The sequence below is a fragment of the Dipodomys merriami genome, unplaced genomic scaffold (assembly GCF_024711535.1).
Source record: "Dipodomys merriami isolate MVZ:Mamm:240054 unplaced genomic scaffold, mDipMer1.0.p SCAF_14, whole genome shotgun sequence".
Taxonomy (NCBI): Eukaryota; Metazoa; Chordata; class Mammalia; order Rodentia; family Heteromyidae; genus Dipodomys; species Dipodomys merriami.
The window spans coordinates 23,760,895-23,787,066 of record NW_027202715.1 but is presented as its reverse complement, the minus strand read 5'-3'; the positions used below and the strand labels follow the sequence as shown (position 1 = coordinate 23,787,066).

At 36.2% G+C, this 26,172-nt stretch overlaps 1 protein-coding gene across 5 annotated transcripts in view; it reads right to left on the bottom strand.

Moving 5' to 3' along the window:
* Positions 1-26,172, bottom strand: part of Jmjd1c (jumonji domain containing 1C) — a 184,539-nt gene that overhangs the window by 75,021 nt on the left and 83,346 nt on the right. For 3 of the 5 annotated variants that reach the window (XM_070021012.1, XM_070021010.1, XM_070021014.1), the window contains exon 3: positions 5,190-5,303. The gene's annotated coding sequence lies outside the window, so the exon portion shown is untranslated. Of the gene's footprint in view, positions 1-5,189; positions 5,304-8,998; positions 9,547-26,172 lie in introns of those variants that run through there. The other 2 variants (XM_070021011.1, XM_070021013.1) reach the window with 1 other exon arrangement.

The window sequence follows — 26,172 nt, the reverse complement described above, 5'->3', positions numbered from 1 at the left end:
ACGTCATGTCAAATACTTAATTCAAAAAGTGTAGGGGGAGGGAAAGGATAGTAGGAGAAAAACAAAGGAGGGGGTAACAATGCTCAACAAGAAATGTACTCATTCCCTTACTCATCTAATAGTAACCCCTCTGTACAGTATCTTTACAATAAAATAAAATTTAAAAAAGATACAAGAAAGTGTAATGTTTGCCTAGTTAAAACCTAACTATTGGTTAATTATTTATTTTGGCTAGTTCAGGGCTAAATTTCATCTCATTTGCATCATCTGGTTGTGAAGCAATTCCAAACTGTGAAAGACAAAAACAATTTAGGAGAAAACGGCTACACTTCACCCCTAAACTATTGCTAATTTATCCTAGGCACTTGTTTGGCTATTTTTAGTAAACCACATGAGGTTGAGAAACAACTGCCTTAAGGATATTCAGAAACCACAGCCTATATATTTAATATGACAGATGATGGAAAAGTTATGCATAAAAACCAATCCAAACTGGGTTGGGGTAGGAAGCTCACTGGTAGAATGCCTATTTAACACGGGCCAGGTTTTGAAAAAATAACTTTTATTAATGGAAAGACTAATAAACTATAGCTATACAGATATAACATAATTCACATACATTTATTTACTAGACAATGTAAGACTCTTCTCTGTTCAAGTCTTTAGTCATCTTCAGTCTAGGGGCTAAGGAAATAACTGGTTTGTTCCACCCTTTTCCTCCAACTAACAACTTATAATACAACAGTATTTTATCAAATATCCAGTATAGTAGTTCAATGTCTGTATCTTTTACAAGGACAAAAACTAATACTAACAGCTTTATCTCTAAATGTAGTAACTCATTGTGAACCTAAACCTTGAAGGAGAATCACTCCTTTAGTTCTAGGATGACTCTGTCTTAGAATAGAAAACAATAGCCCAGTACTATATAATAAAATTTGACACTCAACAGATAAAAATGGGGCATAAAAATGGGGCAAGCCGATTCAGCAAATCTTAAACTAGTGTACTTTGTCTTCTTTCCTTATTACATTTAAAGGCAGAGGATTGTGATCTCTAGAAAATAATCAACTAACATGCCAACCAAGCCACATTAATTGATATGAGTCATATACAACTTTCAGGTAAGAAATAATCTCTCTTGATATCCGGTATGAAGCAACCAACCTGAAAAGTACAGGTATGTGCATGGCCAGTAGCCAAACCTACTTTAAACTTACTTCAAAATCATGCTGAAAGTTGAAAGCTCTAATTTCTTTATCAATCTAACTTGATCAAATATAATCAAATTCAATGAAAAGGTTTTTGAATTTCTATAACTATATTCCAAAGCAACAATGACGATGTAATAATGGCAATAATTACCACTACAAACAAACTACACTTAAAGAATCTTTGAAAAGAAATAATTAGGGCTGGGTATATATGGCTCACATGGTAGAGTACTAAGTTAGCATGGCCGTGGATTCAATACCCTGTGCCAACAAAAAAAACAAAATAACAACAACAACAAAAAAAACCCGAAGGGGTCATTAACTTATTTATAACAACAACAAAAACCAAAGGGGTCATTAACTTATTTATGCCAGGTGTAAACGAAGCTGAAGGTAAAAGGGTTAACTTTGAGGCCCACATGGGTTACACAATGAGTTCAAGGGTAGGCTATAGCAAAACCCTCCCTCAAAAAAATAAACAGCTAGACTCCAGTGTCTCATGCCTGTGATCCTAACTGAGGAGGCTGAGAGCTAAGAATCACATTTCTAATTAAGTCTGTGAAGAAAAGTCTGGGAGACATTTTACCTCCAATTAACTAGCAAAAAGCCACAGGTAGATCTGTACTTCAAGTGGCAGACCAATAGGCTTGAGCAGAAAAAAGTCCAAGGGTAGTAGTACCCAGACGGATTTCAAGCTCCAAAGTTGACACACACAAAACAGTATTTCTAAAGAAAAGATTTTTAAGGAATTATCAGCAAAATGATTCAGAACAAACTGCCTTATAAATTTACCTCATGAAATAAGAAGTTCATAAGGAATTATCAGCAAAATGATTCAGAACAAACTGCCTTATAAATTTACCTCATGAAATTTAGAAAGTGAAAAAAAAATTTTAATTACAAAAAGTGAATTACAGTATGTTCAAGTGTCCCTAAATTCCCTCTGACTTATACAGGGTTACTTTTTAAGGTTGAGATGGGTACATCTATAAAATCTATGCCAATAAATGTTTTAAGATGACAATGAATTTAATATACTGCTTGGAGAATTACTTAAAGGAAAACACTAGAATAAAGACACTCCTATTACATGAACTCTTAATTCTTTTTTAACTCTCTGTTAGCAAGTTCAATAATTATAATTTTAGTGAACATTTTGTAAAGTTTTAGGCCACCTGGCAAAAGTTTATTTTTAAAAGTAATTTCTGCATAACCATTTTACTTCAGATCCAAGCTAAAATTTCCAAAGTACCACAGAATTTCCAATGCAACCACAGAATTAAAACACTATATACCAAGTTGGAAAGGGTTCCTTTGAATTTACCTACCTATCTATCTGAATTTACTGTAAATAACTTTTAAACAAAACAAATAATAATTAGGCCTACAGTAAGCTAAATGGCATTCACAAAAACAAACCCAAAGGAAAAGTCCAAGTACCTTCAATATTAAATTGGGATTTATTGTAAATTTTAGTTATAAATATTATAAACAAAAAGAACAAAGCTAACAGTACAAAAAAATGAGGCTATCTAAAAGAACAAGAAAAAATTAACAGGAATATTAAAAGCACATGAAGACTTCAAATAAGAAAATAACATTTAGCCAGGCTCCAGTGGCTCTTGCCTGTAATCCTAGCTACTAAGGAGACTGAGATCTGAAGATTACAGTTCAAAGCCAGCCCAGGCAGTAAAATCCCTGACACTCTTATCTCCAATAAACCACCAGAAAACTGGAAGTGGAGCTGTGGCTTAAGTGGTAGAGCACTAGTCTTGAGCTGAAGAGCTCAGGGACAGTGTCCAGGCCAAGAAAAAATAAAAAAAAATAAAATTAAAAAATAACATTTACACTAACAGAACTACTGTGTTATTTTGATAAACCTAATACATAGCTACTGTAATTCCCCAAGTAATATTTTTCCAGCATAACAAATCACTGCTCATTAACTCAAGTCCTTGTTCTTTCCAAGGAAACAATAGATCTTTATAAAAAAAAAAACCAGTTATTTTATGAAATGCAATAGAAGAATTGACTCTTTAAGAAAAAAAAATGTTATACTAGTTACTAGCCTTAAGCAAAAAAGCTTAAGGACAGTGCCCAAGCCCTGAGATCAAGCCTAGGACTAGCACCAAAAATTAAAAAAAAAAAAAAAGAAAAGGTAAAACTTGTTCCCTCATCTTCTCTATTACAGTGTTATTTTAAACACTAAAGCCTAAATAACATAGTTTTTTGTTTTTGTTTCTTTCTTTTTTTTTTTTTTTGGTCGGTCATGGGGCTTGAACTCTGGGTTTGAGCATTGTCCCTGCGCTCTTCAGCTCACGGCAAGAGCTCTACTTGAGCCACAGCGGCACTTCCAGTTTTCTAGTGGTTTATTCTCCAATAAAGAGTCTCACGGACTTTCCTGCCCCAGCTGGCATTCGTGATCCTGAGATCCCAGCCTCCTGAGTAGCTAGGATTATGGGCATGAAGCCACCAGCATCCAGCATAACATACTTTTAATTGAATCTAAATGTCTGATATAAAGAAAATAAACTGAGGGGCTGGGAAGGTGGCTCAGTGGTAGAGTGCTTGCCTTGCATGCATGTGGCCCTGGGTTCGATTCCTCAGCACCAAATAAGCAAAAAGAAAAAAAGCAGGAAGTGGCGCTGTGGCTCAAGTGGTAGAGCGCTAGCCTTGAGCTGAAGAGCTGAGGGACAGTGCCCAGGCCCAGAGTTCAGGCCCCACAACCAGATCAGACCAGACCAGACCAGACCAGACCAGACCAGACGAGACGAGACGAGACGAGAAGAGAAGAGAAGAGAAGAGAAGAGAAGAGAAGAGAAGAGAAGAGAAGAGAAGAGAAGAGAAGAGAAGAGGAAAGAAAAGAAAAGAAGAGAAGAGGAAAGAAAAGAAAAGAAAAGAAAAGAAAAGAAAAGAAAAGAAACTGATATTTTACTTAATACTTTAAAATATTAACCCCAAAATTAAAACAAAAGTTTACTATTCATTTTCTTCTCTTACTACTTTGGTTGAATGGGGGACTGTACTGGGACTTAAATTCAGGGCCTTGAGCTCACACTGAAGGCAGGGATCTACCACTAGGGTCACACCTCCACTTCTGGTTTTTGCTGGCTAATTAGGTAAGAGTCTCCTGGATTTGTCTGTAAGGGCTAGATTTTAGCCTACTTAGATCTCAATCTTATGATTATCTACTATGATAGGTGTTAGTCACTGTAGCACTGGCTTTCAAAGAGATTCTTCTGCTTCAGCTTCCAGAGTGCTTACAAACATGTATCACCACACCAAGTTAATTTACTACTTTTTCTGAGTTTCTTCATATAATTTAAATCTAATCATCTGATAATCTTATCCAATAAAATGTATTTATATTTTAGTCAATAAACTATTAAACTGGTGGCAATCCAGTGGAAATATTCCCTTAAAAAGAAATGAGGACTGTAAATAAAAGTTCATGGTAGAATGTCTGCCTAGCATGCTCAAGGCATGGGTTCACAGAACTGAAGATAAAAAGAAATTATTACATTAAAATGATAGTTGTGTACATGTGAACATTAAATCTTATTATACTGAGCATATCTTTAAACTTTTAGAGTTGGAGCAAAAATAATTTATACTAGTACTTAACTAGCTATTTTCTAACATTTAGAATTTCATGGGTACTCTGTTTACTTCAATAATCCTAACTAAAGACAGAAATTCCTGGTTTACCATAGGATTTCAGTACATATTTCAAGAAATAAGAGAATCATTTATGTGTGATAAAAATTGGCTGGATTAAGCTGTGGATGTAGCATGTGCTGGAGCACCTGCCTAGCAAGCAGGAAGCCTTAGGAGTTCAAACCCCAATACCCACATACACATACATGCACACACATACAGCCCACACAAATGTACAGATGAATTTCCTGAACACCTGAAGGTGTTAGTTCAAACAGTGTCTTAATTAGCTTTTAAAAGTTATCCAAAATTTCTTACCTGGTAGGGCTGAAAGGCACTATCCTCAGTTAAAAAATCCAGTTGTTTATCTATAAGGAATTCTACTGCAGTGATTGATCTGGGTTTACTTTTCTCAACCAGTGGCTTGAAAGTCTGTCAAGAAAAGAAATTTTCGGATGGTTATTTTCTAGAATGTGTTTCCTAAATGTGGTATTCAGGGGGTGTACATAAATACTATGCATTAGTGTCAACTACCACAAATATATAAAGCAATTTATTTACCCATACAATGGGATATTTTGTATTAAAACGAAATGATAAAGAGTGTGAGTGTGTGCGTGTATCCAATTAAGCCCCAGTTTTTTATTTTGGGGAAGAAAGCAAATGTTTATGTAAGTTTTTTGCTTAATATTCAAAAGAAGAAACAATTTCTGAAAATATGAGTATTTACTCATTTCATTTTAAACTATTATCACTTCTAAAGAGTATGATTTCAATTTTAATTTCTTGCTAGATCATCCACATTAAGCCCAGTTTTAGTTCCACAGGAAGCATATGGTCTTTTAACTTCACCCCTACCCTTGCCCAAGCATGAATAAAAGTCAGTAAGAGTAGCATAGAAAAAAATAAGAAGAGATCACTAAGTACTATACCTAGCAGCAAAATATCTCTAAATCTCTAGTACTCAAGTATAAATCTAAGGTCACATATCTTAGGGTAGGTTCAAGAGTGAGAAGAGGTAGATGAAGGATAATAATACCAAATAACTATTGTTTTAATGGCTATTACAACACACCATCTCTTAGTAGATGAAGCTTTAGTAAAAACTAATGAGCTTATATCCATGGGACTGTTGTAAAACTTGACAATAAAAACAATTTCATCATCTTATGAAAGAGTAGTTTTAATAGTCAAAAATTGAAAAACCAATGTAACTTCTAAATTGCTTATATCACAGAAGAAATCTTCCTTATTAGAAGGCAATGTGGATGATCATTTGAACACCAAACAACTTTTAATTAACATAGTCAATAAAAATTCCCAGAGGTTCCAAAGCCATTGTGTTTGCCTCTTCTCAAATTATGTCTTAAAGAAATATAACATCTTGTTAATCACAAGTAGTAAACACACTCTAGGGAAACTTCAAGGTCTTTTAGTTCAAAAATGGCTTAAAAGAAGTTAATTTCTGTAAGTAAGTTGACTCACTACCATTCTGTAACTGCTCTGACTAGGTAAAAACACATGAGGGAAAAAAAACACAAATATTTTAAACATGCCTTTGTTCTATACCATACATTGAATTTATAAATAACAACATCTCTTTTATTGTGGGAAATATTTTCACAGTGTGATAAAAATCAGTGGTAAGAGTATGTACTTAAAAGTAGTATGAACAAAGCTCTGGGTTCAACCCTGGCAAACTCTCTTACCCTCCCCCCACAAAAAGAACCCCAAACAATAGCTCTTATACTATTTACTTATTTTCAGTATTTACAATCAGAAAATGTAAATATAATAACATTTTGTGTCTTAGGCTTACCTTTTAAGAGAAATATTTTATTTGGGTGAGAAATTACATCTTTAAAGTAGAAACTTACCACCTTAAGTATCTCCTTATTTAAGCATCTCCTACTACAGCGTCATTCTAGTATTTCCTACTTGCTAGAAGTAGATTACTAAGTTATGATTTCATAAATTCTATTATTTCCCTTAAGTGACAAAGTTTAAAAAAAACAAGATTACTTATTTTTACTTAAAAAATGTCTGCCATTATGGAATCTATTGACAAGAAATATGTAGGTTATCTGAAGAGAGATTAATTTAGTTCATCTTTACTATGAAAAATTGTTTCCATGTTTATACCTGTCAGTTTGAGTTTTTAGTAAACTAGAAAACAGCATCTTCTCATGAAGACTTCTAATATATGAACATTATCTAATGTTCTATTTCTTTTCAAACAGTATCATGTTAGGTCAACTAATAAAGGCTAACAGAAACGATCCACAAAAGGCATTATATAAATTGCTAAAGATACAAATCAACTTAGTAGGATTTGACATAGAAGTAAACCACACCAGTCTTATATGTGTCTCTTTCTTAGGCAAACAAAACAGGTGTGATTTGTGTTTTGTATGGGATCTAATCTTTTTATAATATGGAAAACATTCTTCTCAATAATCTTTCACAAGCCTTTCTCAAGGTTTTAGTGGTAAACGCCAACTTAAAACAAAAATCTTAACTGTTAGTTATTAGGGAAAAAAGTTTAACTTCCAGGTTGAAATGAAAATTTCCCAAGTTTTAAGGTATAGTTAAAAGCCATTTAAAAACTTGGTAACTGAAAATGTAAAAATATTGTTTACAATAATTAAATTTGAGTAACATTAAGAAGAACAATGATCTATTTCTGATATAAAATAGGGCAAAAACTGTATTACATTTCTTAAATAGAAAAAGCCACAAATTGAAAACAATAAAATGTATATTTAAATACAAGTAAGCTCCTATCAAATATCAATAAATACTTTCATAATGCTTGCTCAATAAATATTTTCATATATTAAGTGATCAACCATGAATGAGTGTGACTGATTCTACTTTATTAAAATAAAGAGAAACACAAAAAGATAAGTAAAATACACAAATTTCTTTAAGTGGCAAATCAACAATGTATATTTTTTATGATGAATCTGAAGTTAATATTTCATGGCTGTAGATGCACTGGAATGTAAAGGAACTAGAACTCATGCATTACTAATTCAAGACGAAAGATATTCTGTGAGAAACTTCCACAGCCTAAGGGGAAGCAAAGAACTACCATCTAAAGAAAAGTCACTGTAGAATAAGGCCCTAATTACAAAAGACTTCAGTCTCTAAAAAAAAATCCATGAAAATAACTAACTCAAAATAGAGTATTTAGTTGAAACAAAATACTTTATCAGATTAAAGTTCTCTTAAGGTCATTTGTCAGTGTTAACAGTACTTTCAATTAGTCGAAAGCCAGAATAAATATAGTTGAAAGCCTATATTTCCAGTAGGGCCTACCACACTATAGAAGAATGCTTGGACCAACTGTATCCTGTTTGGGGCTCCATGCTGCACCACATTCCATTCACATGAGGAAGAGGCAAACAGATGAGCCCTCCCCGAAAAACATTTTTTAGATAAATCAGCTACGGCTTTCAAACACAACTCAGCTGCTCAAACAAACCATGTTAAGACTCACCATCTAACATTTAACAGCAAATTCATGGAGTTTATATCTGCTGTCTGAGTCTCTAACAATCTCTGGTTAACATTAACAATTCCTTTTCCAAGTTAAAAAAAAAAAAAAACAGGCTCATTACCTACAAAAATATGGATAGAAATCTCAACAAAAGTTAAATTGTAAAGCTAAAGGCAATCTAGGCCCTATTTTATAAGTGGAGGTTTAGACAACCAACAACAACAACAAAAAAGACCGGAGCTACTTCAAAGAACAAAGTCCAGATTCCCACCCAAGTAGGTCTGCTGAAAAACATGATAGTTAGAAAACAAGTTGGGGGTTGGGAAGAGAATACACTACCAAAAAAAGGCCCTCAGAAAACAAGTATACTTACTTCCCTTGAAATATTAATTTGAAATACTTCTGTTTTACTTTTTTAAACCCAGTTTTAAATTAATATTTTTAGAGCTACTGCAGTTATAAACAGTTAACCTCTTTCTAACCAGTTTTTAAGATCTTAAAACTAAAAACACTGAAGCCAGAACTAGAATATAAAAGGCAGTGACCTCAATTCCTAAGGCTGAGAACCAAAACCCAATGTAAATTAAGACAAAAGAAAAAGGAAGCAGAAAAATACAAACCGTACTTTGTTCTTGAGAATTTTCAAGTATCTTTAAATTTCTGAAATCCAAGCCAAGGCTTTAAAGGTCAGTAAGTATAGCTGACATTTCATTTTGCAGTTAAGTAGTATATTTTTTTAATCTATCGTGAATACTTCTTTAGTCTTCAAAAATCACAGGCAAATGGCTTTTAAACCAAGCACTTCAGAGCTCACTTGCAGCAGCGTCATTGTATAAGAAGAAAAGCCAAGACCACAAAACCAAGCAGGAGCTGTAACCTAACAAGTCTTCCGACCAGCAAATGACGATTTTCTGTCTGCTCCGGCTCAGCCCTGGCAGTGATGAGGATTACAACTCGCTCTTTGTCATCAGCACTGTGGTGTTAACGACTAAGAAATCCTGCAGCTGAAGCACTACCGCATACTCCGATCTAGGTCAGGATAATTTCTCCCGAGGTCGCTTACATAACCAGTAAGATACTCCAAATAAAGAGAACAGCCATCCATTAGCTAGAGAAAGCCTTTCCCACTGTACTCCGTCTGCGTGGAAACACACTGCAGTAGCTTCCAACAGAGCAGACACCCAAATGAGAACGAATACTTGGCTCAAGGCGCACAGAGAGAAGGGAAGAGGCGGTGCTCTGTAAACTGTAACTAATCCCCCGTCACAGGTGCTGATGGAGTCACTTCCAGCACGAGTCACATTACTGGTGATTACTCATTTGGCTGCGGCCATAGAGACTGGCTCATAATTTCAACAACAGACAAAGGCAGGCTAGTGGCTAGACTGAGAGCTCAAGTTTACTGTCTCCTTCATAAAGCAATTGCAAACACAAGTTTTTGCTCTCCAGATTTACCAAGGTGAGAAAGTGAAGAAAAAAAAAAAAAAACCTAAGTATGTCCAGTTGGCAAAAATAAAGCACAGCTTTAAACCTTAAGAAATGCTTTCAGTGTGTTTTCAAGCAGAGCATTTTTTAGTTTGTTTTAAAACTATAAAAACACTCAGAGGAAAATCACTTCTAAATTTTGGTGTTATCAGTTTAAGCAAAAAATCAAGTGAAAAACAGCCTTACCAGGCAACTTTATCCAAAAAGAGAAAAATCTATAATATGTATTTAGGCATATTTTTTAAATATTTAAAAATATTTCTAAAACATCTGCGTTTTTTGTAAATAATTTTTACAGTTCACAGAGAAAAATTTGTAACCTAAAAGCATAAAACATTTTTCTGATGTCTATTAAGGTGTATCTAGATTCTGGAATTACACTGTTTGATATGGAAGTGCCCACTGAGCATCTGAAATGTAATCTAAAGTGAGATGTTTGCTGTACATATAAAATACACACTAAAAAGACATCTCAAAATTCTATGATTACATCTTGAAACAATATTTGGATATACTGATTAAATAAAATCTTTGCTCTTTTAATGTAAATCCTGAAACTTTTTAATTACATGTGGCTCACTTTTTATTTCTACTGGACAGGGATACTCTAAAGGCATTTCCTCATGTTATAGTAGATATTCATATAATAGCACAAAGTTAACATTAGCTACTCAACAAAGACCAGAGATAAAAACTATTATTTGTGAGTGTATCCTAAACATCCAATTATATCTACTAATTTGTTGATATAACTGTTTTCTCTTTTTTGGGGGGTGGGGGGATTAGCTGGTCCTGAAGTTTGATGGATCTTTACAACATTCAGTAACATATGTTAGTTAGCTGCTAAGTAAACCATGCTTCAGTGTTAAGATTTAACTGAAATGTTTTGTTCTGTTTAAGGAATATGAAGCCGGGCGCTGGTGGCTCACGCCTGTAATCCTAGCTACTCAGGAGGCTGAGATCTGAGGATCGCGGTTCAAAGCCAGCCCGGGCAGGAGAGACTGTGAGACTCCTATCTCCAATAAACCACCAGAAAACCGGAAGTGGCACTGTAGCTCAAGTGGTAGAGCGCTCGCCTTGAGCTGAAGAGCTGAGGGACAGCACCCAGGCCCAGAGTTCAAGCCCCACGACCGACAAAAAAAAAAAAAAAAAAAAAAAAAAAAAAAAAAGGAATATGAAGAAAAGTATGTATGCAATAAAGCTTTGAAAATATACTTTCAAGTATAAAATAGTTCACCTAAGCCGGGCGCCGGTGGCTCACCCCTGTAATCCTACCTACTCAGGAGGCTGAGATCTGAGGATCGCGGTTCAAAGCCAGCCCGGGCAGGAGAGACCATGAGACTCCTATCTCCAATAAACCACCAGAAAACCGGAAGTGGCGCTGTAGCTCAAGTGGTAGAGCGCTCGCCTTGAGCTGAAGAGCTGAGGGACAGCACCCAGGCCCAGAGTTCAAGCCCCACAACCGCCAAAAAAAAAAAAAAAAAAAAAAAAAAAAGTTCACCTACTTTTTTTTTGGGGGGGGGGGGGGTTGGTTGTGGGGCTTGAACTCTGGGCTTGGGCACTGTCCCTCAGCTCTTCAGATCAAGGCGAGTGCTCTACCACTTGAACTACAGCACAACTTCTGGTTTTCTGGTGGTTTATTGGAGATACAAGTCTCACGGTCTTTCCTGCCAGGGCTGGCTTTGAACCGTGATCCTCAGATCTTAGCCTCTTGAGTAGTTAGGGTTACAGGCGTGAGCCACCAGGCCCCAGCTTAGTTCACCTACTTTAAATAGTATTATGTGAATAGAATTTCATTGTTAATTTGTCTTCATGTAGTTATATTTTAATTTACATAAATCTAAAATTTACTATTTACAAGAATATGGGCTTTCATTTCAATAATAATTAATAGCTGGTATCAGACCACCTATGAAAATAAGATGTTTCAATTTAGTATATGATAGCCTTAGACTTATAATGGCTTTTACTTATAAAAGTTTCCTAAGGATAAAAACAGATAGACAATGATTAGTAAAATATATTAGTAAAATATATCTATATTATACATCATGGTTGGTGGTAAATACAACATTGTATTCTACATAAAAATACCTTTTTTAGTTTAAACAAATCTTTATTATATAGTATTTTTGTTATATACTACTTTTATTTATTAACATGCATTAATTATGCAAAGCATTACATTTAGATATTTCCATACATGCATGTATTCTATTACTATTTATTTCTTTCCCATTTTGAAACAATTTTAATGAGTTTCATGGTTCTGTTTTTTTTTTTCATTTAATTTTATTGTCAAGGTGATGTACAGGGGAATTACAGTTACATACATAAGGTAGTGAGGTTAACTTAAGTATAAAGTATTTTATTAATACTCTGAAATCACACATACCCTAGTTATTCATTCAAAATTATTTACTTAAGAGAATAAGAACATATATGGAAATAAAAATATCTCACTATATCATATAAATTACCAAAAAAATCAGCAAGCCACAACAGCAATGGAAACAAATACTAGATACCGCTTAATGTAAGAATCACATTTCAAGAACATTTTATACTACATTTCCATAATTTACTGTACATACTTACAAGAGTCACCTTATTATAGCATAAATTTTAGTTTTGATTTTACAGAGACAAAATTAAAATAGCTATCACTGCCTCTAAAGTACTATCAGTCCTCCAACAAAATCAAATAGCATAAAACAGCACTTAACAATCTAGATACCACAACTGTCATATATTATGACTGAGCTTGCTTCATTTGCTTGCTTGCTCCACTAATACTCTACCACTGGAACCATGCCTCTGCCCAACTTTTGGAGATGGAATATCTTAGATTTTTCTGCATAGGCTGACTGTGAACCTTGATCCTACAGATCTCAGCAGTCTGAGTAGCTAGGATTATAGGCTTGAGCCAACCCAATGAGTAGCTTTTGACTATTTAAATTGGGTTTAACATTTTTGTAAATACATTAATGTGAATTTGGTCATAAGTCTGATAAATTTCTAACAAAAAGAGTAAAGCAATCCAAGCACTGTTGGCTCACATCTTTCATCCTAACTACATAGGAGGCTGAAATCATAGAAGAAAGGGCTCCAAGAGACTCTACCTCCAATTGATCATCACAAAAGTTAAACTGAAAGCTCAGCTCAAGTGGTAATGCCAGACCTGAAGAAAAAACTTAAAAGCAAAACCTTGAAGCTTTGAGGTTAAGCCCAGGTACTAGTATTTAAGGGGGGAAAAAAAAGAAAAAAATATATATATATAGTGAAGTAATGATATAGAAAGTTCAGCATTAAACATACATTTTTATGTTTTACACAAATTCTCTTTAATTCTCTCTTGGTCTCACAACTTATTAGTGCTGGAAGATCCAATGTTCAGACGGAGAAAATTACAATTAAATCCTTTCATTGTTCTTATGGCTTCTCTCTCTTACTGGAGAGAGAAAGGAAAACAAAATGTCACAGAACATTTCTTTTTATTTTTTTCTTGGGAGGTGAGGGGATACGGCCCTTTTCTGGCTTTTAAAACAGGCTAGAGGAAGAGGAAGTTACTCTAGTTACTGCCCAGAAATACTCATCGCGACTTCCTTCCTTTTTAGCTTGTTTCTAGGTTACAAGCTGAATAAATCAACAGAGGTGAGAAAGAACAGAGGCCAAAGGGAAGGCAGCTCTATCTGGGGTTTGGGAAAGAAAATCTGTTCTTTCCAATAATGTGAGAACTGTATATGTACAACTGAGAGCTAAAAGGGCATTTTGGATACATTTATCTTGGGATATAAATCTCTCACCTTAATACATGGAAACCTGAACAAAGGATTCTTACAAGTATAAAGACTTAAACCTCATTTCATTTTTTGTGGTGCTAGGAAGCAAACATAAGACCTCATAAAAAAGCTTATTCTATGACCTGATATTAATTATACTTTGCAATGATGTTATTTTAAATATATATCAATGGTTATGAAAAGATGAACAATAATAGTGACAGTATCAAAGTTTGATATGCCCTTACATGTAGACTATATTCTGAAAAAAAATACACTATATTTTCCTTATAAAAGCTTTAAAATGCATAATTGAACATAAAATTCCTGTATCATGGTAGCATCCAAAGATTGGCTTTTCACATTAATAAAATTACACATCTTGAGATCTTCCATCTATTGTAAAAGCTGTGTAGCACTTAAGTTCTACAAATATTTTTAGACCTTCACTTTAATCACTTTTAAGAAACTACTCCATCATGTAGCATAATCATTCAACCAGTATATATAGAATGTTTTGCTATGTGTTTGGCTCTGAGTAATTAGGATATTATAATATTAAAGAAAAACAAATTCCTAGACTAGCACAGCTTTCCTTAAGAAGGAAACATACATTAACAGAATCATACAAATACACAGAAAATTACAAACTTGTTGGAAATTAGATATGGAGAATCATTTAATAATCCTTTTTAGTGCTGGTCCTGGGGCTTGAACTCAGGACCTGGGTGCTGTCCCTGAGCTTTTTTGCTCAAGGCTAAGGCTCTATCACTTGAGCCACAGCTCTAGTTCTGCTTTTTTGACAGTTAACTGAAGAGTCTCATAGATGTTCCTGCATGGGCTGGCTCTGAACCATGATCCTCAGATCTCAGTCTCCTGAGTAACTAAGATGACAGGTGTAAGCCACTGGCACCCAACTCCTTTAAAAAAAAAAAAATATATATATATATATATATATATATATATACACACACATATATATATATTCTTCGTAATTAGTTACCAGAAAAATGCCAATATAAATGTCCACTCTGTAACTCTGCCAAGATTTTAATGACTTATACTTAAGAAAAAGCACTTCTGAGGATTCTAAAACCATGGTTAAAAACTTCAGAAACCACTGGGCGCCTGTGACTCACACCTGTAATCCTAGTTACTAGGAGGCTGAGATCTGAGTCCTGTGGCTCAAAGCCAGCCCAGGAAGGAAAGTCCATGAGACTCTTATTTCCAATAAACAACCAGAAAACCAGAAGTGGCTCAAGTGATAGAGTGCTCACTTGAGCTAAAGTGCTCTGGAAAAGCATCCAGACCCAGAGTTCTAGCCCCATAACCATCAAAAACAAAACTTCAGAGACCATTCTCTACACTTTCAGTAACACAATGGCAGAATTCTATGTCTTTTCTTTCATTGTTTTTTTGTTCTATGATTTTGTTATATCCATGACTTGAGGTTCAGAATTACCTTGATCAGTCCTCCTTTCTTCTAATATTGAGAGTTTACCTGCTTTTCTTTTTTCATAACTTTGCAGGTTGTATTTCTTCCTACAAAAAAATTGACTAGATATTTATCCTAGCTATACTTCAGATCTGCCTTTTCAGTTTCTTCTAACCCGTACTTCATACTATTATTACCAGGACATAGGCAAACTTATATCCTGTTGCCAAATTTGACTAGAATTAGATACACAAACTACTTTGCCAAGTTATTTGGGTTTCTTTTCAGAATGACTAGAGGAAGTTTGCTTAAGAAGTAGTTATCACAAAATTCATTAATACACTGATCATATTTAATAATTTGTTTCATTTATTTACATATAACAAACATTTGATTTCTTATTTATGCTTTTGGAAGTCTTTTCCCCCAAGTTATTTTGTATTTTATATGATAAAAAGGAGTAAGATTTGGGCTGGGAAGGTGGCTCAGTGGTAGAGTACTTGCCTCGCATGCATGAGGCCCTGGGTTCGATTCCTCAGCACCACATAAACAGAAAAGGCCGGAAGTGGTACTGTGGCTCAAATGGTAGAGCACTAGCCTTGAATGAAGAGTAATGGACAGCGCCCAGTCCCAGAGTTCAAGCCCCACATCTGAGCTCCGTGCCTCACCACCCCCCCCCCCAAAAAAGAGTAAGATTTAGAACTAAACAAATCAATTTTCGTTTGTGTACGTGCCAGTCTGGGGCTTCAACTCAGGGCCTGGCACTGTCTCTGTGCTTCTTTTGCTCAAGGCTACCACTTGAGTTATACCTTCACTTCTGGTTTTCTGGGCAGTTTATTAAAGGTAAGAATCTCACAGTCTATGTAGATAGGATTACAAGCATGAGTCACTAGCACCCAGTTTTTAACAAATCAATTTTAATGCTCATACAGAAAAACAAGCAAAACTAATCAAGGAGGTTCTCAAACAAATGAACTATAAGGAAGTGGTGCTATGGCTGAAGCAGTAAAGTGCTTGCCTTGAGTCGAAGAGCACAAGGACAGCGCCCAGGCCCAGAGTTCAAGCCCCAGGACTGACAAAAAAAAAAAAAAAATCTACAAATGAACTATGAGAGAGAGACAGAGACAGAGAGACAGACTACAGGGAATGTTTTATATTTCAATGCTCCAATGAATCCAACTGCATGATAATTTATAAAGTCCTAATAAAAGAAAAACTCCAAAGACTCTTATTTCCAATTAACAACAACAAAAAAAAGCAGAAGTGGAGTTATACATCAAGTAATAGAGCATTCGCCTTGAACACAAAAATTTAGGGGGGAAGAGGAGGCAGAGGAGGAGCTTTGTTTATGGAAGTCCTGAGACCAGGAACTCAAGTTCATAGCTAAGGAATTTTTACACTGAAAAGTGGTATTAAAGAATTTCAAGTAGTTAACCAACTACTTGTAGAAGACTAAAGCTAGATCCTTGTATATCACCCTGCACCAGAATCAACTCCAAATGGATCAAAGACCTAGGAGTCAAAGCAGACACTCTGAAAACATTACAGGATGGAATAGGAGAAACCCTAGGTCTTCTTGGCACAAGCTGAAATTTTCTTAATACAGACCCAGAAACACAACAAATCAAAGAAAGGTTGGACAAATGGGATTGCATGAAACTGCAGAGCTTCTGCATGGCAAAGGACATAGCTAGCAAGATCAATAGAAAGCCCATAGATTGGGAGAAGATCTTCACTAGCCATACAACAGACAAGGGTCTCTTATCTAAAATATACTTGGAACTTAAAAAATTAAATCCCCCAACAAGAAATCTTCAACGAAACAACTGCCCAATAAATAAGTGGGATAAAGACTTAAAGAGAAACTTCTCTCAAGAGGAAAGAAGGATGGCCAATACATACATGAAGAAATGCTCAACCACCTTAGCCATAAAAGAAATGCAAAGCAAAACAACATTGAGATTCCACCTCACCCCAGTTAGAATGGCAAAAATCAAGAACTCTAACAACAACAGATGCTGGAGGGGATGTGGACAGAAGGGAACCTTACTGCATTGTTGGTGGGAGTGTAAACTTGTTCAGCCACTTTTGAAAGCAGTATGGAGGCTCCTCAAAAGACTCCACATAGAGCTCCCCTATGACCCAGCAATCCCACTTTTGGGCATATACCCAAATGATCACAAACAAGACCATACTAAAGCTACCAGCACAACTATGTTTATTGCAGCATTATTTACCATAGCTAAGATATGGAACCAACCCAGATGCCCCTCAACAGATGAATGGATCAAGAAAATGTGGTATATATACACAATGGAATTCTATGCCTCCATCAGAAAGAATGACATTGTCCCATTTGTTAGGAAATGGAAAGACTTGGGAAAAATTATATTAAGTGAAGTAAGCCAGGCCCAAAGAAACATAGGTTCCATGGTTTCCCTTATTTGCAATAACTAGTATATGTCTGAGTCAAGCAGATAAGGTCAGATAAAGTGATCTGTTAGGGGGATGAACCCCAAGGTAAGTATTCAAATGTTTTTTTGTTTTTTTTTCTTTCATTCAATTGTTTCTAACATATTTATAAGATGATTTCTATGTTGCTTTGTATGCCCCTCCCCCACAGTATAACCCATGCTTTCACTGTATTTGATGTTTGTATAATTTGTGGAGGGGAAGGGAAAAAATAAATCGTTTAACTAGGGATACAGGTGGACCCATTGCAACAATGAGATGTACAAGTCGTTATGTCAAAAAACAAACTTTACATCTTTGGTGGTGGGGGGGGGGAGGATTGGATGGGGAGAGGAGGGAGTATGGGAAGGGATGGGAAGGGGAAACAAAGAGGCGGCAACAATGCTTGATAAGAAATGTACTCATTATCTTGTCCATGTAATTGTAACTCCTCTGTATGGTATTCTCACAATAAAAAATAAATAAGTAAATAAATAAATAAAATAAAAATATTTTTTAAAAAAGAATTTGCTTTTCATGCTTGCTGGTGTATGATGGCAGAAAGCAAAGTGTTTTGCTGTTTGCTGTATAAAACTGTAAACTATGAACCTTATTTTTTTATACTCTGAACTTTAATTGGAGGAAAATGAAACTTATGTAGAAGAAATTGCTAAGTCATAATAAAGTACAGAGGAAAGAAAGTGGCATTATGAATTTATACTATACTAATAGTACTATGACTTTCAGAAGAAAAGTAGGGTAAAGAAATTTTAAAAAAATACTGAAAAAGATGAAATACTATGAAGGTAGGGGGAAAAGAAAACATTTAATTTTTGTTACTGTTACTTGTCATGAAAAAAATTATATGATCTAGGCACCAGGGGCTCACAACTGTTAATCCTAGCTACTCAGGAAACTGAAATATGTGGATCAAGGGTTGAAGCCAATCCAAGCAGGAAAGATCATGAGATACTTATCTCCAACAAACTACCAGAAGGCCTGAAATAGAAGTGCAGCTCAAGTGGAATAGCACCAGCCTTAAGCAGAAGAAGCTAACAGACAAAACCCAGACCGAGTTCAACACCAGTAGGGCAGACACACACACAAAATCAACTATGAACCATTATTTTGATGGTTACATCATATAGAAAACAATCCTTATATTATTTCCAAGAAGATAAATTCTAGCTCATCACAAAAAATTAACAAAAATTTAATAACCTAGTCCTCAAGCCAAAGCACATGTACTTTTGAAGTAGTAAGCGGTCTGTAATAAATAATCTGTATAAAAACTTGTAAAGCCTGTACTAAAAGATCCCATTTCTAAGCAGGGTGAGGTGGCTCATTCCTGTAATCCTAGCTACTCAGGAGGCTAAGATCTGAGGATCACGGTTCAAGGCCAGCCCGGGCAGAAAGTCCGTGAGACTCATCTCCAATAAACTATTAGAAAACTGGAAGTGGTGCTGTGGCTCAAGCAGTAGAGCTCTCGCCTTGAGCTGAAGAGCACAGGAATAGCGCCCAAACCCAGAGTTCAAGCCCCACGACCGACCAAAAAAAAAAGATCCCATTTCTAGTTTTAGTAGAGAATGATTAAAGTAAAATATAAACACAAACCAAAATTTTCATACGTACTTCTTTTGCATATATATATATATATATATATATATATACGAACAAAAAAGTATTATTCAATGTTTACATATTAGTCACATAAGGTAGCAGAATTGAATGTAAAAAGTAACATTTCCAATTAAAAATAGATTATAATAACCAAGTTGACTGTTTCACTTAACAAAAGTACATGGGGTCTTGGTAATCCACATATTTTTTATCACAATTATGAAAAATCAAGTGTAATTTTGTAGGGATAAAAAACATTACACAATTAAATGAACCCAAAATAAAAACAAATAAGAAGTGGCGCTGTGGCTCAAGTGGTAAAGTGCTCACCTTGAGCTGAAGAGAACCAGGCACTATCCCTGAGTTCAAGTCCCACAACCGACCAAAACAAAAACAAAAACAAAGCATTTGTTGAAAGGATAATAATCATAAAATCATGGAAAAAACTGAAGCTAAACTAAAATTAGCTGTCCTGATTCATGTCAAGTATAATATCCTCAGAGTAGAGCACAGTTATTATGCTTGCATATGACTGAGTTCATGGTTTTTCTCGGTCTAAAACTAGTATTTATATTTTCCAAAATTTCCTAATCGTTTTATTGTTCATAACTCTAGAAACTCAAGACATCTAATTTATTTACTGGTTTTGTTCATTTCCATCTGGCAAACATCTGTTTCTTCTGCAGTACAGTCAACAACACCCTACAATTATGTCTCACTTAATTCCTTTTCAGTAACAATCTAGGAGATGATTTTTTTGTGTTTTGGTCAGTTGTGGGGATTGAACTCTGGACCTGGGTACTATCTCTGAACTCTTCAGCTCAAAGCAAGCACTCTACCACTTGAGCCACAGCATCACTTCCAGTTTGCTTGTGGTTAACTAGATATAAGAGTCTCAAGAATTTTCCTGCCCTAGCTGGCTTTGAACTTTGATCCTCAGTGCTGAGCCTCCTGAGTGGCTAAGATTACAGAAGTGAGCTACCAGGGCCCACCCAGCCTAGAAAATGAATTTGTAAACAAAGGGATTAAGTCTTGTATTATATGCTATGATACAGAAGCTACTTACACTTGAAAACTAAGTGCATTTATGTGATGATATTGATCACCTATTCTCCACAGTGTCCTTAACTAAAAATAGAGTGAAACAATTATCAAAGCTTTAATCATATACTTTGAAGTATTGATAATTTATGGCAATATTCTGACAATCATGAAATATCAAAATACTGATAAAGTAAAAAGATTATAATGGCAAATTGAATTTCACTTAATATTAAAGTCTTCAGTATTGAAGTGCTTTCTTATAAATTACAAGCCAATAGAAATTTATTTAAATTACCTTTACTTTCCCCTTCTAAGGTGTTGAATAGAAAACTCTATTACCAAAAAAAAGGGGGGGTGGGGGCTGGGAAGGTGGCTCAGTGGTAGAGCGCTTGCCTTGCATGCTTGAGGCCCTGGGTTCGATTCCTCAACACCACATAAGCAGGAAAAAAAGCCGGAAGTGGCGCTGTGGCTCAAGTGGTAGAGCGCTAGCCTTGAGCTTAAGAGCTGAGGGACAGTGCCCAGGCCGAGTTCAAGCCCCACGACCGGACCCAAAACAAAACAAAACAACAACAACAACAACAAAAGTGCAAGGTGCGCCAGTAGCTCATGCCTGTAATCCTAGCTACTCAGGAGACTGAGATCTGAGGATCACGGGTTAAAGCCAGCCTGGGGAGTAAAATCCATGAGAGACTCTTATCTCTAATAAACCTCCACAAAACCGGAAGTGGCGCGGTGGCTCAAGTGGTAGAGCGCTAGTCTTGAGCTGAAGAGCACAGGGACAGCGCCCAGGCCCAGAGTTCAAGACTCATGACCAAAAAATAAAAGTTCCTGAGAAAACATACAAATTGAATCTCATGTCAATAAATCTAATTAAAATGTTATACATTTCTTTTAACCATGTTTAAAAGTCCAAGGTTTACTTAACTCAGGTCATTGTCTATTTCACCTAAAATATAAATCAACTATATCCCAAAAGTAACTGAAAAGGGCAAGTGATAAGATCCAATAATGATGCACAGAAGCTTTGTGGAGAGAAAAAAGGAAGATAACTAACACTCTTCATGGATAGTGAAAACTTATTACAAGGTCCTGGTTTTCAAACACAGATATCCAGTAAGCAGTCTGGACAAATGACAACGTTGGGATTGCTTTGGATCTAGTAAGTATTTTACAGCTTTAGTAATAGTTGCTTTTTTTCCTCCAGATTTAGAAGCATCCTTTCTATTGACCATCAACTTTTTTAATGTTTTAATAGAAATTGTTTTCTGGGTTTAGGAAATTCACAGGATCATTTTACTTGCCCATTCACGTCAAACTACATTGTGTATTGACTTTATACTGTATTTTCTTTTGGCACCTTAAAATTTAGAAAATTCAATCCATTAAAAAATCAAACCATTTAAATCATGGAAATAAGCACATTTATTTATTTTTTTTATATAGCATCTTTCTATGTTTTCCAGGCTGATCTTAAACTCTTGGGCTTCACTATTTCTCCTGTCTCTCCCTGTCAAGTACCTAGGACTACAGCTGCCACAGCCCTTCTCCCGCCCTCTTGCTAAAGCAGGAAATAGGCATTTTTCTACTCTGACCAAAGGTAAAGCAAAATGCAACACAGAGCAGCAATTGTTCATGAACAAAGTTTGTCAGTAGGGTAAACTTAAAATGCTTGTGAAACCAAGTGCTAGTGGCTCATGTCTATAATCCTGAACTACTGGGAAAACTTGAGATCTGAGGACGGTGGTTTGAAGTTTAAGTCTGAAGTACAGCTGTGGATTAAGTGATAGGGCACTAGCCTTGAGCAAAAAAAGCTAAAGGACAGCTCTCAGGCCCAGAGACTCAAGTCCAGTACCAGCATATACACAAAACAGATGCTATGGAATTTTATTTGCCCATGAGGAAACCTTACTATTTTAGAGTTGCACTAGAATGAGCTTTGTTATACTTAAATGTACCTATTATTAATTGTTAAGGAATCCTGAAATCCTTCACTTCCAGAGTTTGACGCTGAAGGAATAGTGGTGTTCACTAAAGCATAAAACAGTGGTCTCAAAGAATAGCCCCCAGTCTAAAAGCATTAGCAACATAAGGAACTAACTAGTGTAAACTGGCCAGGTGCTAGTGGATCATGCCTGTAATCCTAAAGAGACTGATATCTGGCGGAGATTCAAAGCCAACCTGGGAAGCAAAGTCCATGAGACTTTCCAACTAATCACCAAAAAACCAGAGTGGAACTGTGGTTCAAGTGCTAGCACTATCCTTGAAAGAAAGAGTAACAGTATCCAGCCCCTGAATTGAAGCCCCAGTATCAACACATACTCTCTCTCCCTCCCCAGCTCTCTCTCTCTCTCTCTCTCTCTCTCTCTCTCTCTCTCTCTCTCTCTCTCTCTCTCTCTCTCAACCTCTCTCTCTCAATCGCTCTCTCCCTCCCCCCTCAAAATCTTTGATGGCGGAGTCCAGAAATCTGTGCCTTAATAAGTTATTGGTAATTCTGATGCTATCAAGTTTGAGAATTAAAGGTTTATATGATTCTTAAATTTTATGAAGTCAAGAAATGCAATGATGATTGGAAAAAGTAAATGAAAGAGCTAGTGACAATGTCACTAGGAATAAGGAGGACAGGAATAGGAAGAAACCCCTTGAGAATCTGATAAAAGCTATGACAGTCCCAGAGACACAAAATACTTCATATTTTGTACCATAATTTCAAAACTTTCAGTATCATCTACACCACCTTCAAATAATGTATTTTTCTAATATTTACTGAGAGATTGCGAGTACAGAAAATCTTTTTGAAAATCCTTTTGAAAGACTGGTTAATTTTGAAGCTGTGACTTTTTGGAACCAAGTAATTCTGATAACCATGAATCCTGGTTAAGAATACCTGGCATAAGTGAATACATCTCTCAGGGTACAGAACCCCAATTCATGACTTAAGATATTCTCTTGACAGAACAGTCTTTGTGTCACTTTGCTCAATAAATAATCTACTTTCTAAAAAAAAAATTAAATAGCTTACAGTGGAAAGCAAGACATTTTTCAGTGTGGGACTTTTGACTCAATCCAATTTTATACGTGTGTGTGTGTGTGTGTGTGTGTGTGTGTGTGTGTGAGAGAGAGAGAGAGAGAGAGAGAGAGAGAGAGAGACAGAGACAGAGACAGAGACAGAGACAGAGACAGAGACAGAGACAAGGGAGAGAGGGGAGGAGGGAGAGGAAGAGGGAGAAGAAGAGGGAGGGAGGGAAGTATAAAGCACTTAAGTCACATTTCCAGTATGGCATTTTTGCTCTTTAGAGATTAAATCTCATAGACTCTTCTAACCCGGAGAGCTTTGAATCCCAATTTCCAAGTCTTATCCTCCTAAGTAGGGAGGATTACAGGTATGAGTCACCAATGCCTAGCATACACTATGATTTTTAACAGAAAAAAAAACTTAAGGATAGGACTCTTATTCTATACTAAGAGATATCTAAAGATCTCCCAGCTTCCTTAACATACCAAGCAACTGAAGCAGTGAGAAAGTGACAGTGCTTCTTCCTCAAATTACCTGGCAGAGAACATAAAACTCAACAGTAGACATTATAAACTCAGAGGTAAGGTTCCTTTTGAAGATGAGGATTTAATTGTTATGATTCCCTACTTTCTATGCATATATACTAAGAGGTATAAAGAGGAAGTTCCTCAAGAGAAGAGTCAGATGTAGTTAATCATTCAACAAATGCTTTCAAAACATTTAAATTGCTAGTGAAGCAAGAAAAGGGAGGGGAAGGGGGAAGCAAGGGGAGAGAAAAGAGAAAAAAAATTCCCAAGTCACTTGTATTTGTGAACTCAGAGTAAGCTGACTGAAGACTGCCCAAGAAGGTGAACCCTTAAAATTATACCAGAGAGGGCCAGGCATGGTGGCTTACTTTTTATTTACTCATACTCAGGATACTAAAATCTGAGGATTTCAGTTCAAAGCCATCCCAGACAGAAAAGCCCATGAAACTCTTTATCTCCAATTGACCACCAAAAAGCCAGAAGCAGAGCTCTGGCTCAAGGAGTAGAGTGCTAGCTAGCCTTGAGGAAAAAAACAAAAAACAAAAACAAATGGATAGTACCCAGGCCCTAAGTTTTAACTGCTAGGAGCTCTGTGTATGTGTGTGTGTGTGTATGTGTCTGTGTGTATCTGTGTGTGTACCAATTACACCATAGGTTTTTCAAGCAGTGTGTGTGTGTGTGTGTGTGTGTGTGTGTGAGCTCTGTGTATGTGTGTGTGTATGTGTCTGTGTGTGTACCAATTACACCATAGGTTTTTCAAGCAGTGTGTGTGTGAGCTCTGTGTATGTGTGTGTTTGTGTATGTGTCTGTGTGTGTACCAATTACACCATAGGTTTTTCAAGCAGTGTGTGTGTGTAGCAATTACAGGTCCTGAGTTTTAACTGCTAGGAGCAGAGTGTGTGCGTGTGTGTGTGTGTGTGTGTGTGTGTGTGTGTGTGTGTGTGTGTGTGTGTGTGTGTGTGTGTGTGTGTGTGTGTGTGTGTGTGTGTGTGTGTGTGTGTGTGTGTGTGTGTGTGTGTGTGTGTAGCAATTACACCATAGGTTTTTCGAGCACTGTGTGTGTGTGTGTGTGTGTGTGTGTATGAACCAATTACACCACAGGTTTTTCAAGCTGTGTGTGTGTGTGTGTGTGTGAGAACCAATTACACCATAGGTTTTTCAATCACATATTAACTGAAGCAAACACGTTTTCCATTTTTAATGAGGTACAAATATTATATTTAAGGCTATACACACAATGCTTGCATTCTATAAGCCAAAACAATATATAGTAATGAAAAAGGAGTTTATTTACATTTTTGGTCCAAACTACAGAGAACCGCAGTAGGTCTCTTTGCCCTAATAGTGTCACAAGAAACAAAAAAAACAGGCAATATGCATATGCTCTCCCTCTCCTCTCTTCCTTCCCAGCCTTTTTGTTTTTGTTGGGGGACGGGGGCAGGGCTTGAAATTAGGGCCCTGCACTTTTGCTTGGCTTTTCCCACCCAGGCTGGTTCTCTGTCAATTGAGTCACAGTTTCACTTCTGGCTTTCATTGCCTGCCCAAGCTAGCTTCAAACCCTGATCTTCAGATCTCAGCCTCCTGAGTAGCCAGTATTACAGGTGCCATCAGCATCCAGCTAGGTAAGTTAATAGTCATGGAAAAAAATGAGTTTTTTTTAATGGTATTAGGATGCTTTCAAGTGGTCAGAGTTGCTCACAATATAGAATATTTATTCATAGACCAATCAACAATATCACTAGTCCAGGGGGAAAAAATCAGAACTCAAAACCCAAAGCACAGTTTCTATTGGATTCATGGTTTTTCTATCACCATAAAGCCAAAAGTAGATCTAACCATTCTAGGCCAAGAACCATCTGTAACTTTTTAAATAATAAAATGAACAGTAGTAAACCTTAAATCCCGTTTAGATTCCAGAAAGCTACTACTTAAGTATGATGCAATCTACTCCATCCCACCACACATTAGTATAGCATGTAGTAAAACCTGTTTGGTTGCCTTTTTTTTTTTTTTTGGGTCATGGGGCTTGAACTCTAGGCCTAGGCACTGTCCCTCAGCTCTTCAGCTCAAGGTGAACACTCTACCACTTTGAGCCACAGCGCCACTTCCGGTTTTCTGTTGGTTAGTTGGAGGCAAGAGTCTCACAGGCTTTCCTGCCAGGGCTGACTCTGAATTGTGATCTTCAGATCTCAGTCTCCTTAGTAGCTAAATTACAGGCAAGAGCCTGGCTTAGGTGGTGGTGGTGGAGTGGGGAAGGATGGTGAAGGGGAGGGAGAGGGGAGAGAAAAGGAGAGAAGAATTTTAAGTAAAAACTAGTAAAATCAAGTATATTCATCAAGCCTGCACATCAGCTAACAAACATCTGCAGAAACAGATTCTGTCACCTGATCAATAGGGCTTTCATTCATTCCAGTGAGGTTGATAAGCAATATATCTAAGACC